Source organism: Crocuta crocuta, unplaced genomic scaffold (assembly GCF_008692635.1).
Source record: "Crocuta crocuta isolate KB4526 unplaced genomic scaffold, BGI_CrCroc_1.0 scaffold95, whole genome shotgun sequence".
Classification (NCBI taxonomy): domain Eukaryota; kingdom Metazoa; phylum Chordata; class Mammalia; order Carnivora; family Hyaenidae; genus Crocuta; species Crocuta crocuta.
The window spans coordinates 483,879-489,909 of NW_027530971.1; positions in this window are offsets into that span (position 1 = coordinate 483,879).

The window sequence follows — 6,031 nt, forward strand, 5'->3', positions numbered from 1 at the left end:
AGATAATATGATTGTAGAATATATATTCTTTTTTTAAGTTTATTTATTTATTTTGAGAGAGACAGAGACAGCATGAGTGGGGGAGGGGAAGAGACAGAAGGGGAGAGAGAATCCCAATACAGGCTCCACGCTGCTGGTGCAGAGCTCGACATGGGGCTCGAACCCACGAACCATAAGTTTATGACCTGAGCCAAAACCAAGAGTCAGATGATTAATTGACTAAGCCACCCAGGTGCCCCTAGAATCCACATTCTTTTTTTTTTTTCCCAAATAGTTTATTGTCAAATTAGTTTCCACATAACACCCAGTGCTCATCCCCACAAGTGCCCTCCTCTGTGCCCATCCCTCCTCCCCCCCCACATCCATCAGTCCTCAGTTTTTGTCAGCATTCAAGAGTCTCTCATGGTTTGCCTCTCTCCCTTTCCCCCACCATTTCCCCCCTTCTTCTCCCCCTTGTTCCTCCGTCAATTTCCTCCTAATCTTCCTATACGTGCAAACATATGATATTTGTCCGTCTCTTCCTGACTTATTTCGCTCAGCATAACACCGTCAAGGTCCATCCATGTTGCTACACATGGCCAGATTTCATTGCTTCTCATTGCCATGTAGTTAGAATCCACATTCTTAACCACTACATACATACTCTTTCAGACAGACTGGTTGGAGAAGGAAGGAAAGCAGGTGGAAAAAGAACAGGGAAGAGTGTGGTGATAAGCTGCATATGAACCCAAAGAAGGAGGAGGGAAGAGGAAATAGTGAGCATTTCCCCAATGCCTTGATAATCATGGGTTAGACTTCCCTGTGTCAGGCTTTGTGCCAGATGCTGGGGGTACACAGATGAGCCCAACTCGGGCTAGACAGGAAGCAGTCACAAGTAAAGAGGCAATGCTAATATAGTCTAGATAAAGTCCTACATAGCACTATTGGGGCCCACCAAAAAAAGACGCTCCACACAGCAAACTTGGGAGCTGCACCAGTAAGCTCCATGCCAGGGGCCAGGCAGGGATGTGGAGCTTGGGCTGCCTAGTGTCACCTCAATGAACCATCTCCAGAATAGGTCCCAAAAAGAAAAGGCTCCAAAGACAGGTCAAGGGACCACAGGAGAGCCCAACACATATTCATGTGCCAGAAGACAGAAGCAGAGGCATAAATCCTGAATAAACTGGTGGGTCAAAAGCTCAGCAGCTACTAGAAATGGGAGGTGAGTGGCAGGGCAGCTGGGGACCCCCGGTCAAGCAGCAGAAGCCAGAACGGAGCAAGAAGGATGGAACAGGGGGCCTAAGCATATCTGGGTCTTCATGCCACACTCCCTTCCCTACCTCACAGCTTTATCCCTCATCTAATTTTCTAACAACAGACTCTCCACCAGCCTACTGGACCAGGGACATTAACTGTTTTGGTGCCCCTAGTGCTAAGGGAGACCTTCTACAGCTAAGTATTTTATACTAATGCTCCTCCTATTCCCTCCTGCCATCCAGCTGACCTACCCAGGATGAGCTAATGGCCCTCTTCTAAAAAGAAGTGGTGGGCTCCTTTGTTCACTCACATTTCTCGCCAGAAACACTCCATCCAGAGCTTATAGCTGTTGATAACCTGTCAGTGTTGGTGACTTCACCATTCTCCCTCTGGGAAGTGAAGTGACTCAGCAGTCATCAAGACCCAGATAACAGTGCAAGTCATTAGGAGTTCTCTGCAGGGCAAAGAACTGTCAGGGTGCTGGGTGTCTGAATATAGCCACAGGTCCTGGAGTTAACACAGTAGAAAAAAATGACAGTGTACAGAGTTACAGGCTAGTCCAACAATTATCAAATCCCCATAAGGATGGCTGAGTGGTTCAATCAGTTAAGTGTCCAACTTCAGCTCAGGTCATGATCTCACAGTATGTGAGTTCAAGCCCCACATTGGGCTCTGTGCTGACAGCTCAGAATCTGGTTCTTGCTTTGGATTCTGTGTCTCCCTCTCTCTCTCCCCCTACCCTGCTCATGCGCGTGTGTGCTCTCTCTCTCTCTCTCTCTGAAAAATAAACATTAACAAAAAATTTATTTAAAAAATCTCCAGAGAGCAACTTTCAATAAAGACTTGTTGACTTTGTTCTAACAATAGCAAGGGTGGTGTGCTAAACCACAGTTCCTCCTTCCTGATTTCCAGTATACAGGCCAACATTCCTGTACTGAGCATTACCATGCATACAGTTACTGCCATGCTATTATGTTGGACATCTGTGGGATTGTTTGCCAGAACTCTCTCTTCCTGGGAACTATTTGCCCCACCGCTATCTACATGGCATCTTCCTATATGGCCTTGTCTTCCCTTACACATTCGATTAGTCAAGAGTGAGCACTTAACACAAGGGAGGCCAATTAGAGCCCATGCTTAGGGTTCTCTCAACTGGAATAAAGGAATTAGTTTCTAATAGGGGAAGCTGAAAAATGTAAAATTTAGGAGCTCTTAAGAGCTACATTTACAACCATGTGGAGGAATGCTGTCTGCAGGAGAGAAGATCAAAANAAATAGTTTCTTGTCAAATTAGTTTCCACATAACACCCAGTGCTCATCCCCACAAGTGCCCTCCTCTGTGCCCATCCCTCCTCCACCCCCACATCCATCAGTCCTCAGTTTTTGTCAGCATTCAAGAGTCTCTCATGGTTTGCCTCTCTCCCTTTCCCCCACCATTTCCCCCCTTCTTCTCCCCCTTGTTCCTCCGTCAATTTCCTCCTAATCTTCCTATACGTGCAAACATATGATATTTGTCCGTCTCTGCCTGACTTATTTCGCTCAGCATAACACCGTCAAGGTCCATCCATGTTGCTACACATGGCCAGATTTCATTGCTTCTCATTGCCATGTAGTTAGAATCCACATTCTTAACCACTACATACATACTCTTTCAGACAGACTGGTTGGAGAAGGAAGGAAAGCAGGTGGAAAAAGAACAGGGAAGAGTGTGGTGATAAGCTGCATATGAACCCAAAGAAGGAGGAGGGAAGAGGAAATAGTGAGCATTTCCCCAATGCCTTGATAATCATGGGTTAGACTTCCCTGTGTCAGGCTTTGTGCCAGATGCTGGGGGTACACAGATGAGCCCAACTCGGGCTAGACAGGAAGCAGTCACAAGTAAAGAGGCAATGCTAATATAGTCTAGATAAAGTCCTACATAGCACTATTGGGGCCCACCAAAAAAAGACGCTCCACACAGCAAACTTGGGAGCTGCACCAGTAAGCTCCATGCCAGGGGCCAGGCAGGGATGTGGAGCTTGGGCTGCCTAGTGTCACCTCAATGAACCATCTCCAGAATAGGTCCCAAAAAGAAAAGGCTCCAAAGACAGGTCAAGGGACCACAGGAGAGCCCAACACATATTCATGTGCCAGAAGACAGAAGCAGAGGCATAAATCCTGAATAAACTGGTGGGTCAAAAGCTCAGCAGCTACTAGAAATGGGAGGTGAGTGGCAGGGCAGCTGGGGACCCCCGGTCAAGCAGCAGAAGCCAGAACGGAGCAAGAAGGATGGAACAGGGGGCCTAAGCATATCTGGGTCTTCATGCCACACTCCCTTCCCTACCTCACAGCTTTATCCCTCATCTAATTTTCTAACAACAGACTCTCCACCAGCCTACTGGACCAGGGACATTAACTGTTTTGGTGCCCCTAGTGCTAAGGGAGACCTTCTACAGCTAAGTATTTTATACTAATGCTCCTCCTATTCCCTCCTGCCATCCAGCTGACCTACCCAGGATGAGCTAATGGCCCTCTTCTAAAAAGAAGTGGTGGGCTCCTTTGTTCACTCACATTTCTCGCCAGAAACACTCCATCCAGAGCTTATAGCTGTTGATAACCTGTCAGTGTTGGTGACTTCACCATTCTCCCTCTGGGAAGTGAAGTGACTCAGCAGTCATCAAGACCCAGATAACAGTGCAAGTCATTAGGAGTTCTCTGCAGGGCAAAGAACTGTCAGGGTGCTGGGTGTCTGAATATAGCCACAGGTCCTGGAGTTAACACAGTAGAAAAAAATGACAGTGTACAGAGTTACAGGCTAGTCCAACAATTATCAAATCCCCATAAGGATGGCTGAGTGGTTCAATCAGTTAAGTGTCCAACTTCAGCTCAGGTCATGATCTCACAGTATGTGAGTTCAAGCCCCACATTGGGCTCTGTGCTGACAGCTCAGAATCTGGTTCTTGCTTTGGATTCTGTGTCTCCCTCTCTCTCTCCCCCTACCCTGCTCATGCGCGTGTGTGCTCTCTCTCTCTCTCTCTCTGAAAAATAAACATTAACAAAAAATTTATTTAAAAAATCTCCAGAGAGCAACTTTCAATAAAGACTTGTTGACTTTGTTCTAACAATAGCAAGGGTGGTGTGCTAAACCACAGTTCCTCCTTCCTGATTTCCAGTATACAGGCCAACATTCCTGTACTGAGCATTACCATGCATACAGTTACTGCCATGCTATTATGTTGGACATCTGTGGGATTGTTTGCCAGAACTCTCTCTTCCTGGGAACTATTTGCCCCACCGCTATCTACATGGCATCTTCCTATATGGCCTTGTCTTCCCTTACACATTCGATTAGTCAAGAGTGAGCACTTAACACAAGGGAGGCCAATTAGAGCCCATGCTTAGGGTTCTCTCAACTGGAATAAAGGAATTAGTTTCTAATAGGGGAAGCTGAAAAATGTAAAATTTAGGAGCTCTTAAGAGCTACATTTACAACCATGTGGAGGAATGCTGTCTGCAGGAGAGAAGATCAAAATGCAGAGAGAAACAAAGGTTAGGGAGATAAAAAAGATTCTTGGTAGCATCCAAGTCTAGGCACCCCGTTCCTAAGGCCAAGTTGCAGCCATACTTTCTACAGCTTGGTTATTAGATTGGTTATTGAATACCCTGAGCAAGTATATTTGTTTTTGTCTAAGATACTTCTGGCTTGAATTTCTCCTAGTTGCTACAGTGTCTGAATTAACCTGGACTTCTGAATCAATGACTATGTGGAGGCATAAAAAAGGAGAGTTCTCCAGAATGCCCCCAAGGAACTCCCTGCTGCACTCTGTTAAAGAGGGTATCGGTGTGCAGTGGCAGTCAGTCCCCAGCCCAGACAGATTACAGCAAGTCCAACATGACAGGAACAAAACGCCACCAACTTCTACAGGCTTAATCACACCTCATGCCCCCTGTTTGCTCTAACATCTCTCTAACTGTTCATTTGCTCAGCCACTCCAACTGACGTCTACTTGGTCTATTTCTCTGGATTCCAACCCACTTCATCATTCCAGGCTACTTAGCATGTCTTCCAAGTATTCAAACCCTCCGGCCAGCAAGCTAAGTTATCCTCTCCCATGCAGCATCGAAGGCTGAGTCTAGGCGGCACACTGTTAAGTGTTAAATGGTACAGTATAGACTAGAAATGCCACAGAAAGTCAGAAAAGGGAAAAATCAGCTGAGGGTGCTGTAAAACAAGTGGCCTTGAATTTGGGGAGATAGAAAGGACATTCCAAGCTAGAAAAAATAAGTAAATAAATAAAGACACTGGAACAGAAAAGGCTTGGGGACAAGAGGTCTGGAGACAAGAAATGGACTTGACTGAAGTGTTACCACAATGGAACCAGTATTAGGCAAATCTGAGAGATAAAATGGGGTCAGGTTACATAGGGTCTTACCAATAAGGCAGAGAAGATTAGACTTGATATATAGGCAGGTTTCATGGTAGGATTTTGATCAGAGAAAGGAGGAAAATATTTTAGCTATGTATTTCTCACAGAGGATGAGAGAAAGAGGATCTCTTTCGCTTAAAAAAGATAAAAGAGGAGATATGCTGTCTGCCAAAAGCATTCTTCATTTTCCTAAGGATTCATCATTGGTTATTTTGAGAGTTTTTGTTGTTGGGGTGCTGTTCAATTTAGAAATTTAGAAAACATAGACAAGCAAAAGAAAGTTCTCCCAAAATTTCACATACAAAATAAGTATTGTTGAAATACTTATATGCATCTTCCCAGAATGATTTGTAATCACTAATAAAAAATATACACACTATACACACTAA